A 15,476-nucleotide genomic window follows, 5' to 3' on the forward strand; every position below is an offset into this window, starting at 1 on the left:
GCTAGCCAAGAGTGGACTCCAGCAGCCTAGGTAAGACCTCAGTCAAGGAGATGCAGATCCTGGCAGTTGGAAAGCACAATTGGGTAAAGCTCCATGGGGAGTCCGTAGGAGCTATAGATAAATTAATAACAGCACAAACTGTCTACCAAATCTGATTTTCCTTTGGTCAGGAGAGTGTCTTGAACATAGTTTTTTCAATGTCTGGCCTACTGTTTCCCCTATACAGAACTTAATTTGACTGTTCTATGTAGCATTTATTACTCGTAAAGTCTGTTAATGGCCACACATATTACTGATTTCTACAGAAACAGAGTTCTTCGAAAGTTTGCACATGTAGTTAAGGGTTTGATTTATAAAGTTTGGAACTGAGAAGGGTTTTTTTAGATTCAGTAACAAATGCTATTACTTTAACCACCTTCATCTTCCTTTTCACCCTTTAAAGGATGTTAGCAGAGCTGGAAACAGAGGCACTGATGGGAACATTTGAAAAACAAGAAAAGTTAGCAATCTGACTCACTTCAGGAACTACTGTTGTTTAACATTCAATGAGAAGTGTTTCTTGAGCCAACTTTAAATTCTATTTAAAATATATAGAGAGATAAATTTGTCTGGAAGCAATAATACTAGAGAGATTCTAGCAAAGAAAATATCCTTAAAATATACCACAAAAGCGTATTGTTTTTTTAAAAAAGCCAGTGATTAAATCATTTTGAGGGATTTTTAAAAGCTATCTAATTTGTGATTTTTAATGATTTGTTACTATTATTGTTAAGGGCTTGGTTTTTAAATTTTATTTATGTATATTAATTTTTCTTAAAACGAAGCACAGCTACTTTCTAAAATATAATCCTACTGATACACTACTGTTCTAATACTTACATCACTTATTAAAACTAAACAAAACAATAAAACAGATCCCATTTCTATAAAGAAAATTATACTCACCTTATATTTATGCTAATTTTTGCAAACTTACTAAATATTAAATTGCATTCTGAAACGCAGCTATTGGCTACATTTCTATATGGCCTTGGATTAGAAATTTGTGATTCCACGATCACTAGAAATTCTGTATTTGTTTTGAAATTCTCTATTACTTGAAAAGAAGTCATAAATCTTAAGCTCTATTGTCATCTCTGAAAGGGAAATGATGTAGAAACTATAGAAGTTATATCTTTCTGAAGCTTCACAAGCTTGAAAGCCTGAGTGGCAAGACTATTTGAATCAGAAGAATGTCTTATGGTTAGCATCTACTAGTAATTTATATATCAGTGGGAGAGTGCTCAGTAAATTCTCTGTTCATCTTGATAAACACAGCCATGAAGGGGGAGAAATTGAAGAGTGCGTGTCTTTGGAAAATGAATATTGTAGAATTCATGGCAAGCTTAGATATATTTTCAAAAGTAAATAATAAATTACAATTACTGTAGCAGTGCAGTATGTCCTAAAAGCTCAAAGATGGTGACACTAGTGATACTAAGAGCTGTGTGTTTGAATACTTATTCTGTGGCTGACCCATTTCTAGGCATGTAATGAAAAGTCATCTTTTCCACTCTCCTAGCAACCTGTAAAATGAATACTATCAGTATCACCATTTTACAAATAAGAAAATTCCTCGTGACTATTTTTGGCTTTTAGTTTTTTAAGGTTTGTTGTGGAATTTAGAAAGCAAGTTGGGTATTTTAACACCAGTATTCATAGCATAGTCATTAATGAAAAAAAAGGTGGAGACAACCAAAGTGTCCAACAAATAATTCGATTAACAAATATCATCTTTATACCTATATGCAATGTAATGTCATTCAAACATCAAAATGTATATTATTCTGGTAAATATACTATAGTGATACTTTGACAGCATTATGTTTAACATACTTTGTCAGAAATATTGTACACTTTCACAGTAACTAGAGCAGGCTAATTCACTTAGACCAAAAGTAGAATACATCATACCATGGAATGGGAGAGGAGTTAATGAAAAATTATGACTTGTGCAGAGTTCCTATATGGGATGAGGAAAATGAAGAGGGTAATGTTCATATAATATTATGAATATAATAACTCTGCTGAATTATATAAGTAGAACTGAATTTAATACTGTGAATATTTTACTACAGTATTTTTAAAGCTGCTAGGTAAATTAAATTCAGTGGATATTTAATTCATTTTTTTTGGAAACAGGATCTCATGTACCCTAGACTAGATTTAAACTCTCTGTGTCATCAAGGATAACTTGAACTCCAGAATCCTGCATTCCTAACCCCCAAGTGATAGGATTACAGACACTTTTAACCATACTTGATGTGTCATTAACTATCTATGAGTAAATAGTTATTATTCAGTAGACATGCAAGGTAGTTGAGAATACCTGCCTTTGAAACTCAGTAAAGTCTCAGGTGTCAGGCCTTTGGATATTTTCACCACTTACACACACACACACACACACACACACACACACACACACACACAACACAACACACAACACACACAACACACACATCCACAAGAGGAGAAGAAGCATTTAAAGGGACGTTTCCAAAAAATTTATTTATTTATTTATTTATTTATTTATTTATTTATTTGTTTTTCAAAACAGGGTTTCTTTGTGTAGCTTTGCGCCTTTCCTGGGACTCACTTGGTAGTCCAGGCTGGCCTCAAACTCACAGAGATCCGCCTGCCTCTGCCTCCCGAGTGCTGGGATTAAAGGCGTGCGCCACCACCGCCAGGCCAATAAATTTATTATTCAAACCTGAGACAAAGTGCTAGATATATTATTGCTTGGAAAGTGGACAACTCCCAACCCAAGCTTTGGGAAAAGTACAAAAGATCAAGAACTCACTTGATTCTTTTATTCGACTTATGCTCGAGTTTCAAATGTAGAAATGCTCTGAAAAAGTGTAGCCTTTCTACATACTCTATATATTTCTGTATCAGGCATGTTCTTGACAAAACAAAGATGAAAATTGTATGTCATATTTGGTTGATGAGAGAATTTAAGGACCACCTATCTCATTTTAAAAGGAGAGTTGTTTTTTAAGTCCCTGCCCCTGGCTTATTGAGGAGTTAATAATAATAACTGAAAGTTGTCAGGGCAGGGAGAATCATTTTTTAGAGGGTGTGGCCACTGATCAGTTTCTTATATTTGGGTGGATGTTCACAAATCCATGCATATATAAACAGCAGAAATTGTACTAAGTGGGTTATAAAAACGTGAAGTTGGAAATAGAATGCTTTGGGGAGAGATGTAAGAGGAATTGGGGAGAATGGTGTTGGGTGGGATAATATTTCATGGCAAATGTCTAAAATTCTCAAGAATAAAAACAAATTAAATAAATAAACATTTGCTCATGCAATGTTAGTGGCTAAATTTTATAGAATATACATTTGCATACATTTTACTCAAGTTTTATATGTAAAACCTTTATATTTACACTTTAACATGCACTACAACATTTTTTAAGTAGAAGCTCAATGGTAGATTGGTGGCTTATCCTTTGCAAGACCCTGGGTTCAATCACTAGTTACACAAAGTAACTCCATAAAATATAAAGGAAATTTTTCAGGAAATATGCAAAAGACAATTTGCGCAATTTCATGTCAAAAGGCATCTTTGGAATCCAAGGTTAAATTAGGTCTTGAATACTGGTCAGCACACCACTATTTTTTTTTTAACTTAAATGTTCATATGTTAATTTACCTAAACAGATAAATGAATACCAATTAACGTTTTCTACACAACTTTGTTAGTAAGTTAAGCTTTACTTTTTCTTCTGATAGATCACCATCTTTTTCAGCACTTAAAGGATCTTAACAGCATTAGATTTGAAGGAACCACTGTTGCCAAAGGAAAGATTTTTAATCGTCTTGTTTGGGGAGGAATTAAGGGAATATCAAAATACCATCCCACCACCTTGCTTCCTCTTGGGTCTATTACCTGAGTCTCATAATCCTTTACAGAATCTCCTGTGAGCCCTGATGCTGTCAGCTTCTAGTCTATAAAGAGGTACTGCTCTTATGTTTGACTTTCTAAATGTTATTGAGTATTTTCTTTTTTCATTTTTATTCATTTTAAATACCAACGACAGATCTCCCTTTCCTCCCTCCTCCCACTACCGCCCCTCTGCCTTCCCCCACCCCCATCCTGTCCTCCAACATGGGAAGTTCTCCCATTGGAGAGGCAGGACTAAGCCCCTCCCTACTTCATCAAGGGTGAGCAAGGTGTCCTACCATAGGGAATGGGCTCCAAAAATTCATCTTATGCACCAAGGATAGATCCTGATCACACTGCCAGGGGCCCCTCAAACAGACCAAGCAACACAACTGTATCCTGTATGGAGAGGGCCCAGTCTGCTCCCATGCAGGTCACACAGTTGCCAGTCTAAAGTTTGTGAGTTCCTTTAGGTTTGGCTCAGTTGTCTCTGTAGATTTTCCCATCATGATCTTCACACACACACACACACACACACACACACACACACCCTTGCTCATAGAATCCCTCTTCCATTGTACTCCTGGAGCTCAGCCTGGTACTTGGCTGTGGATCTCTGCATCTACTTCCATCAGTTACTAGATGAAGGCTCTGTGATGACAGTTAGGGTATTCACTAATCTGATTACTGGTGTAGGCCAGTTCAGGCACCCTCACGACTATTGCTAGTAGTCTAGTTTGGAGTCTCCTTATGGGTTTTTTTCTTACATGTATGTAAGTGTGTTCTGCCTTCCTAAGGAGGCTGCTGAATCTTTGAAAGAATGAGTCTGTGATTTTGCAGTTCAATACAGTTTTGGAGCCAGCTAGTTTTCAGTAGTGCATTATACACCAAGGTTTCAAATGTATAGAAAATGCATGCATGCATGTACACCTTCATTTTAGCCAAGGAAAGAATGGAGCTACTGAATTTCCAAGCACAGTTTACATGTATTTCACACTCTTGGATCTCATATTCTCAACCTTCAGTAAACAGAGTTCTAGGAAATGACTTGATTGTGCTTGGCCCTGATCATTACTTTAGTTAGTTATAGGAGATCTTATGGCATCATGCTTGCCTCAAGGAATGAACACAGCAAAGATAAGGCCAAGAACATTCTGCATACTGTTCCAGGTCAAATGCAAATGGGAAATGAGAATTCAAGATAAAGTCATAGTGCTTCACATCTCTTCTCCCAAAACCATTCAGTTTCTTGAGTGACTGAGTAAACTAAAGAGTCATGGAAAAAATACTATAGATATGCTAAAACTAAATCCCATAAACTAAATGCAGCTCAGAGCTGGTTTTGGATTTCATAAATAAATTTTTAGTGGGACATAGCCATACTCATCTGTGTGTATATTTTTATATAGCCTCTTTGGAGGAATAATATTACATTGAATAATTGAAGCAGAGATCATAGACACTACAGTGCCTGTTAGTGTGCAGGTCATAGCAGAGAAAAAATATTTGCTTCTAACAATATTATGCTTCTGTATTTGTTTTCTAACAATCCTGACTTTTGAGTATTACTCAACACAAAAATAAACAAGCAGAAATGGTAAACAGTTGATTTCTATTCTATAAAATATGAGGGGGGTATTTTTTAGTTCATAATTTAGTGTTTTGAGTAATTTGAAGTACACACTTGTCCTCTTCTGAACAAACCAATTCCTGGTAGAATTTGAGAAATACACCACTACAGATATTCTCAATTTAGATCAAACCTTTTAAAAATACAAATATGGTCTGGTGAGATACCTTGTCAGGTAAAGGTACCATGTTGCTGTGGATATCGTTCTGTATAAATAAAACACTGATGGCCAGTGACCAGGCAGGAAGTAGGTGGGACAAGGAGAGAGGAGAATTCTGGGAAGCGGAAGGCTGAGGGGGGAGACACTAAGCCACCGCCAGGACAAGCAGCATGTGAAGACTCTGGTAAGCCACCAGCCATGTGGCAAGGTATAGATTTATAAAAATGGGTTAATTTAAGATAAAAGAACAGTTAGCAAGAAGCCTGCCACGGCCATACAGTTTATAAGTGATATAAATGTCTGAGTGATTATTTTATAAGTGGATTGTGGGACTTCGGGCTTGGGGAACCTGGAGAGAAGCCCTCCAGCAACACCATGTTCTAAACCTCATTCCCTGAGTTTGATCCCTGGGACTCATATGGTGGAAGGAGAGATCCAACTCTCCCTGGTTTTCTTCTGACTTCTAGACTTCTACACATCCACCACAGCATGTAAGTCCTCCCCAACATAAAGTCAATAAATAATTGTAATGAGGCAAAATGCTTACAGTTCCTCTGTCTGTCTCTCCCTGTGGGTTTCTCCCCATCTCTCTGTGCCTGTTTCTGTCTCTGTGTCTAGTAATAAAATGGAAAGGATACTCCACAAAACATTTATCGTGCACATATACTACACATTTATACAGCACGTGCACGTATACACACACTCATAAACACACACACACATAAACACACACACACACACACACACACACACACACACACACACACACACACACACCAAAAAAAATCAGTAGGGAAGCTGACTTTATCTGGAAGTATGAACAAAACTGCAAATAAAGAATGAAATTGTTGCCACAGATTTCTTTGAGCTACCCCTAGTTCTAGGATTTATGAGGTGTAATTACTCTGCCTTTAAATAAAGAAACCTGAGTCTCAATGAAACTAAGTGAGTTGCCTAAGGTTAAGCAGTCAGTAAGTAGCAGTCATAGTCTTCTAATTTCCTCTCTAAATTTGGAGGATTTTTCTGATTATACTCCATTGCCACCTCAGTATCTTTGCCATTTCCCTAGAGGCTATCATGTTAACAACATAATTTCCTCTCTCCTGGAATTATAATTCTGCCTTCTGGAACTTAGATATTCCCATTTGATTTGTTACTGTTATCGGGCCCCAAAATGGTCAAATCAAAATCAAATCTCTCAAATTTAAAAATATTTTTCCATTTTGTCTAGTTTTCTTTTAGTCAACTCACTACCAAGATAATAGCCAATAATAGTCTCTCTTTTTTATTGAAAATGAAATAGAACACTGTTCAGTGTTAAATTACAGCATGCACCAATCCTGAATTAAAATCAAGCAAGCCATCTTTTTCATGTAACTAAGTCTCACAATTAGGAAAGTATGATAATTAGTTTTAAATTGGGGTAAATCATCAAAGAAAGTTAGGTATCCTGGGAGTTATTTACATGTGAACAGATGCCTATGGAAGTTAAATGGAGTGTGGAAATTTCACAGCATGCTGTAGTAGAGAAGCTAAATTAATAAAATGATCACATTTCCAGTTATGTCTGGTATGAAATACATTTTTTTTACATTTTCAAGATTCCTTCTTTTTGGCTTTTCTCCAATGACTGATGGAGGCAGATGCAGAGATCCACAGCCAGACACCAGGCAAAGCTCCAGGAGTCCAGTCGAGAGAAGAGGGATTCTATGAGCAAGTGCACTAGGATCATGATGGGAGAACCTGCAGAGATGACCAAACCAAACTAGTAGGAACTCATGAAAGTTGGATCAATGGCTGTAGAACCTGCATGGGACTGGACTAGGCCCTGTGCATGGCAAGACAATTGTGTAGCTTGATTTGCTTGGGGGGCAGGGCTGGCGGTAGAATTACAATACAACCCTGGTATATGAGGGGACTTTTTGGAGCATGAGGGGGATTTTTGGGCCACCTTGTGCAGCCTTGAGGCAGGGTGAAGGGCTTGGACTTGCCTCTATTGAATGTGCCTCCCCATGGGAGGCCTTGCCTTCTTGTGAGGGGGAGTGAGGGGGTGAGTTGGGGGAGCGGGGAGTGGATTGGGAGGAAGCTGGTGGGTGGAAAAAGGGAAGGGGAGATCTTTGATTGGTGTGTAAAATGAATGAAAATTTTTCCTTAATAAAAAAAGTAAAAAAAAGATTCCTTCTTTTCAGAAGTAGAAGACAGGAGGAAGCATAAATAGTTATTTTGGTTAAGTATGATCAGAAAAAGAACCAACCCAAGTAAACATATTTAATTGTAGTAGCAATGAAGACATAATATGCATACTTAGGATAACAACCAACAAGAACAATGGTTAACTATCCAAAATCTTTGTGTGAACATTTTCAATCAGCTTATAGTAAAATGAAAAGAATACTCCACAAAATATTTAGTCCTCACTTTGAGGTAAGCTGTCACATACATACTTAAGGGGATGAATACTATAATGGTTACAAACATACGTCCCTTCTTTGACTTTACAAAATCTGGACTTAAGCCCATTCCTCTGCTCTGTTTTCAGATACATGGCATCGTTTGGAAAATCTACAGTCTTACCCCTATGAATCTGACCTACTGTATTTTTCCTGCTTTATAATACCTTGGAGTAGAATTTAATCCTACACTATTGGTTAACTTTGAAAGGCTCTAATTAGGCATTCACATTTCAAATATGGTTAATTAATATTTGGATGGTCTAATTAGAGTATGGCTTTCTAATTACTGCATGTTTTGGTGTCCTTGTCTGAGAACAACAGAAAAAGTTGAATAATTCACATTTTACTGACTGGAAATTATTTTTCATTTTTGAAATAAATGACATTTTAATGTAGACATTGCTGAGAGAAAATGAATAGGCATCCTGTAATTATGTAATCAGGTGAATCTGAGTATTCTTCTCCTAGGTCTGTTTGGCCAAGTGGAGGTGTGCTGCCTTTGACCATCTATTGTCTTATTACCAAATTTGTTGAACCTGGCCCCCAGAGTGTAGTTTCTGTGTATCAAGTGGATCTTGTATGCTGACTCTTTGTGAAGGAGACTAAATTTGCAGAGATCTAGAACTTCATAAATTTGTATGGGCAAATCATGTCTGATTCTTTTTAAAGGTTTGCATGCCTGGAAGAATTTGATGGCAGAAGTAAGGTAGGGAAACTTGACTCTACATTTAGTTTTGTAGCAGGCCCTGAGACTCTAACTGACATTGGACAAACAGGAGAAAAAATACCCATTAAAAAAATCTAACATTTCCTAATGAACATAGGAGTTCTTATAGGGGAAAAAAGACAGAAACAAAGATGTGTCAGGGTTTATACACCATTTTAAAAGAGGAAATGACAAATTTGTGGGGAAGCAACAAGAAAAACAGGTTTAAGCTAGGGGCTTAAATTGTGGATAATTAGCTGGGAAACAGATGAGAGAAACAAATGGAAAATAAAAGATTTGTTTCATGTGTTTGTTTGTGCCGTTCTGTTTCAGCTCCATCTCCCAGTCTCAAGGCTCAGATAAGTGTTCTTTTCCTGGTACTGAGGCAGGGCACTTTTCTTCACAGGGAATTTGTTGACCTGCTTTTAGGTAGAAATGGGAGGTCAGACAGCCCTCCTTGTATCTGGTGTTTCTCAAGTGCTTTCAGCTGAAAATAATCAATATTCTAGAGCAAGATATTTGGAGGCAGCATGTTCTGAACTTACCCAGAGATTGCTTTAATTGTTCTACAAGTGGAGATGCAGAGGAGGAAAGACTGTATAATCTTGCCATTTTTAACCATCGTCATAGGTTGATGTAGACTCCACCTAAAACAACAAAAAATAAAAATATAGGGCAAAAGAAACACGGAATCATTTATTACAAAACATGGGGGTAAGTGACAGCTGCCCACCTCCTGCAAAAAAAAAAATGTAACAATTAAGAAAAACCACCAAATGTGTTGTGACAATGCCCTCATTAATGCACATGTCTCTCTTAGGTGGTAGTCTTATCTCTTGGGCAGTTTCAATCCAGAAGATCACTTAGTGCTTACTTTTTCTATTAAGACTCAAGGTGACCATGGATTGAGTGACTCTATTACTATCCTGGAGCTGCTGGAACAAAATACCACAATCTGAGTGGTCTAAAGTTATTCTCTCACGGTTTCAGAGGAAGAGGATTTAAAAATTAAGGAATCACTGTGACAGTGTTCCTGTGAAAGCCTGTCACTCAGAGTCCTTCCTTGTTTCCTCTGGCTTCTGCTTTGCAGCAATACTTGACACTACTTGTCTCATTGAAGCTTTCCTTCATACCTGCTTCCATTATCTTATGATCATCTTCCTTTTGTGTTTGGGTATCTTCCCATAGACTCCTTCATCTTGTACATATGCTACCAATTCTCTTTTTCCTATGAAGACACTGTTCATATTGGATTAGGACTTACCTTGTTAATAACATCATTATACCTGCAAAAATCTTACTTTCAAAGAAGGCCACATTTACAGGTACTGCGGGTAAAGATCATATTTCCTTTTACGAAAAAAAAAAAAATCAACTCTCAGCAGTGAACAACATGTCTTGTTCAGACTACATTTCTGAAAGTAGAGGGTCTGCATTCATTGTGAATATTTTTGGGGCTGTAAATTAATTTGTTCCCCAGGGGCCCAAGAGGGCTTTGCTATGTCCAGCATGGGGTATCGGGGGAAAAATCTACGTACACTATGTTCTTTTGTCTGTTAACTTTATTCCTCTAGGACAAAATTACATCAGTTCAGCTATAGTTCCACCAGCCATTCAAGGCAGGAATAACTCTAGACATACCAAGCTCTATATCTGTCAACTTGATTTCTCTGGGATGAAATCCTGTCTCCATAACTGCAGTTCCGTCCAGCTCCCTAGCTCATAGTCCAGCTAACGACTAAACTCCCATGCTTCCAGTCTCATCCTCATTCTCTGTATCCTCTTTCTCCATCTCTGCTACTCTCTACTCCTGGCACTCAGAAAACTCTACTCGAGATCTGCTTACCCTCTATGGAACCGCTGCCCACTCTTCTCTCTTGCCATGCTGTTCTGTCTCTTTACAGAAAATGCCTGCCCTTTCTTTCCCTGGGCACCTTGTTTCTTGCCTCCTCAGGAATGTTCTTTTATCTCTCACCTTGATATATAAAACCTCTTTTGTTCTCAAAGTGCTCTGGAGAACCACTAGGCCTCCTCAAGCCTAGGGGGATGGTCTGAGCTTCATTAGCACAGGAAACAAAGCTAGGCGTCTCCTGCCAGCTTGTCTCCTAAGCTCAGCAGGGCACTTAATAACTTAGTAGGTTCAGCAGGTCTGGGAGGCTGAAATGTTTACCAACTGGTCTGGGCACACAAGGATTTCATAGCAGAAGACAGCTGGAATATTAAAGACTGAGTAACACCAAATATTCATAACAAATGGCTTTGCCTTTTGACAGACCCTTGGCCAGTCAAAGTTCAGCTTTAATACACAGCTGAATCTCCATGATATATTCTTGCCGGCCCGCAAGACAAGTTGCTTGTGTTGCCCCATGCACACTGCAAAATGGTACAACACTGCCAGTTTCTTCATTGCTTATATCTATGTCCTACACATTGTGTAACATCTACTCTGACTGTTCTTTAGTGTTGTGGGATATTTGTACACTGTGTGAAAATGTATTGCTGTGATTGGTGTAATCAAAAGCTGAATTGCCAGCAGTGAGGCAGGAGGTATAGGTGGGACTTCTGGGCAGAGAGCACTCTGGGAAGAAAAAGGTGGAGTCACCAGCCCGTCCTGAGGAAGCAGCATGAACAGTATGGTGAGATGAGATGACAAGCCACAAGACAGAATGTAGATTAAAATAAATTGATTAATTTAAGTTATAAGAGCTAGGGGACAATCCTAAGCTAAAGCCAAGCTTTCATAAAGAATAATAAGTCTCCACTTCATTATTTGGGTGCTGGCAATACAGAGCAAGACTTGTTAAAAATCTTCATTACACCTTAGTCCATAATTTTAATGCACTTTTATTGGAAAGGGTTAGACAGTAAATATTCTTTGTATCATAAGCTATAGGTCTCCATAGTAGACAACACATGGAAAAATAGGTATGAAGTGTCTCAATCACATGTTATTCACACAACCAGGTCCCATGTGCTTGGTCCAAGGCCCAAAGTTTTGTAATGATTTTCCTGACCATAAAAAAATGAGAAAATCCTGGAAATGGAGGAGATTGTTGATATATGGGCAAGGTTAATCATTTTTTAAGTGCTCTACAGAATTGTGCCTCCTACCACAATGTGTACATTGAAGTCTCACATTAATAGCTTAAGAAGTTAGTGGATATGGAGATTTCCCTTTATAGGGGTAAAGTAATATTGGGTAGTCTCTGATCCTCTAAGGCTATTCTTCTTAGAATAAGAAGATATTAGAAGACAGACCACAAAGTGAGCCAAGTGTGAATATGAGGAAATGGTCAAAGGGAGGCATTCTGCAAGCCAAGAAGAGGAACTTTCAAAGAAACTTTAATGGTGCTAGGACCATAGCCACTAAACTGTAAAAATAGAATCTGTTGTTTAAGCAGTCCAGTATATCGGATTTGATCATGGAAGCTCGAGCACACTGATGTACTTCGTGTTTTATAAACTTAAAATTTTGTATGACTGGAGTGAAACGTTACATGAAGTATTAACTATAGATGCAATTTTATTTTCCTCATATTGCAATCTTGGTTTTTACTACCTTTTAAAAAATATTTTTATCATTATTTTATGAGTCCATTCTTTTCATATTATAAAGTGTTTTGTAATATAAAATGTCTATTCTTAAAGCTTCTATCTGAGTCTTTCTATTACTATAACAATATTATGTAATTTAAATGGCTGATTTTTCAGTATACATCTTCTAGGGTTTGTTCCTCCATAATGCCTTACATTTGAAAGATTTTTGTATACATATTCATCTTATTTATACCATATTTGTCTTATAGCAAAACATCACATATTTACCATAATTGTATAAAATTATTATTTGTCAGATTGTTTTTTGTTCTCCCTATCCAAAATAATATTGCTGCCCTGGAGGTGAGAAAGATGGCTTAATGATTAAGAGTACTCACTGGCTGCTCTCTCAGATTACATGGGTTTTATTTCCAGCACCCTCACGGAAGCTCGCATGGCATTTGTAACTCCAGTTCCAAGCGATCCAATGCCAGCTTCTGGCCTCCACGTGCACTGCGCATTCAAATAGTGCACATACATACATGCAGACAAAGCACTCACATATATATATATATATATATATATATATATATATATAATTTTAGTAAAAACAATTACTACTTTATCTCACTATTTTTACTAATTTTCAAATAATTCTCTTGAACTTTCCACATATAGCAATACATCAAAAATGGTAATAATTATAACAACAAGTTTATTTTTCTAGTTGCTTTGTATTGGTGAACAATTCCTGTAAAGTTCAATGAAAAAAGCAAGAGCATGCATGTCTAGCTAGATCCTGACTTTAGTGTGAATGTCTTTGGTTTATGCTAATTATTTACTATGATGGACTAAGTAAGGTATGTGATAAATATGAACACATCTGCTGAGTAGTACGTGATGTCTAAGATTTTTCAGATTTTTTTTAAAGGCACAAATAGAAAAATTCCTAAATGTTTGTTTAATTCTTGTATTACAGTTGAGTGCTAAGTTATAGAGTTACTGTTTTCTCCTCTTAGTGAATACTGAATTTCCAAGTATTTTTACTGTTACAACCAACTGTTAGAAAGACTGATGTACGCCAATGAAATATAATCAGAAATGACATGTGTCATTCATAACCCAAAGCAAATAAGACATGAGAACCCAATTTATTTGTGTTTACTCACTGAACTGCTAAATATAAAAGCCTAGAAAGCTATTCCAAGAATGTCCCAGATGAAAACACTTTTTTAAAAGGGAAGATACCAACTGCACAGTGGTGCCACATGTCTTTAATCCCAGCCATCAGAAGGCAGAGGCAGGCAGATTGCTGAGTTGGAGGCCAGTCTGGTCTACAAATTGAGTTCCAGGACAACTAAGACTATACAGAGAAACTCTGTCTCTAAAAACTCAAAAGAACGGTGTGTGGCGGGGGAGGGATGCCTGGGTTCTTGCTCAGCACATACAAGTAGAAATTAAATTTGTATATATGAAAATCAATGACTTTTGAGAATGTATAAAAGCAACACTTACTTGGTCTAGAGCAACAAAATATAATATGTCAAAAGTCCATGATTGTAAAGGTCATAAGTCCTAGGGTATAACCTGCTTTTATTATTTTGTTAAGTTGTTATCAGGTCAAATTGCCTTATAAACAAACACATTTGTACTCATGGATGTGAGATGCTTTCAGCCTTGGTTAGAGAAACTTCTTTTAATAGGGAATATCAGTTAATGGAGAGACACATGACTGATGAAATTGTGAAAATGAGAGACTGAGTACTCAGCCTTAAATGGGACAACTGTATTAATCCTGCTACCACCAAGGTTCAAGAGATATTGTACAAAAAGCAAGCAGAAAGAAAATAAGAGTTGGACGATGGACGTGGCTATAGGAATCGTGAACTCACTGCAGCTATAATTTCCTATACAAAACCTACTCCAAATCAAGCCAGTTAAAATCCTGCCGTAGATGGGGTAGATGACCTCTAAGCCTTCACCCCATACTGAGGAGCTGTTAGCAGCTGATTTTTGCTAAGTGAAGGAAAATCATTTTTATTGAGGATATGGCCACTGGAAAATTTCCCATGCTCTAGTGCATGTCCCCACAGCCATGCACAGATGAGCAGCACTAACTGGATTTAGTGGGTAATCAATACAAGGGCACTGAGTTGGCAGTGGGGCATATTGGATACAACATGGGTGGAGTTGGTCAGAAAATGGGGTGTGTGTGGTCATATTTCATTGTAAACTTGTATAAAATTTTCAAAAATTAAAAAAAAAAATTAAGTGGGCCTGCAAGTGGAAGAGCCAACTTTTTGCAAATTGTTCTCTTACCTCCACACATGTGTTGTGGCATGCACATGTACAGGAGTACACACACAAATAATAAAGTGTAATTTAAATTAATTTTTAACATGAAAGCAACACCCAATTTAAAATTTTAGTGGTAAAATTTATCTTATTTACAGTGGTGGCATAAAAGAAAATTACCTGGAACTATACCCAATGAAAAGGGTTCAAGAACAATAGAAAAATAGTTCATTTTAAAGTCAAAAAATCATATGAACAAATAAAAATGCTGACAATATTCTTGGGTAAAAAGCCTAACCTTATACAATAAGCATCTGAAAAGACATGTGCATATATAAGATGGAGAACTTGCTCTTTTTTACTCTGCATTTTCCTTGCCTTGGTTTCAAACAGGAGGGGAAATCTGGCAATCATAGAGTAAGGTGTTTTTTTAAATAAAATTTATATGCTTAAAATCCTGTCTTGAGATATGTTTCTGGAAGGATCTATATCAATTCATCCTGCAAAAATCTTTTCAGTTGTTATTAAGAAAATTATCAGTAGAAAAAAAGAACTCCTAATTGTTTTATGCTATCTAAAATTTCACTTGGTATTTCTTTTTATCTTTTTTTCCTAGAAAATTTCTCTAAGTCATCTAAAAGCTTAAATTTGTATATGATTAAACAAAATAACCCCTTTTTTCATTTTTCTTATTTATTTTATTATAATTCCTTCATCTTATTAATGAACAATTATCAGTTTCATTATTATTAAGGCAACTATTTCAA

This window comes from Peromyscus leucopus, chromosome X (assembly GCF_004664715.2).
Source record: "Peromyscus leucopus breed LL Stock chromosome X, UCI_PerLeu_2.1, whole genome shotgun sequence".
NCBI classification, from domain to species: domain Eukaryota; kingdom Metazoa; phylum Chordata; class Mammalia; order Rodentia; family Cricetidae; genus Peromyscus; species Peromyscus leucopus.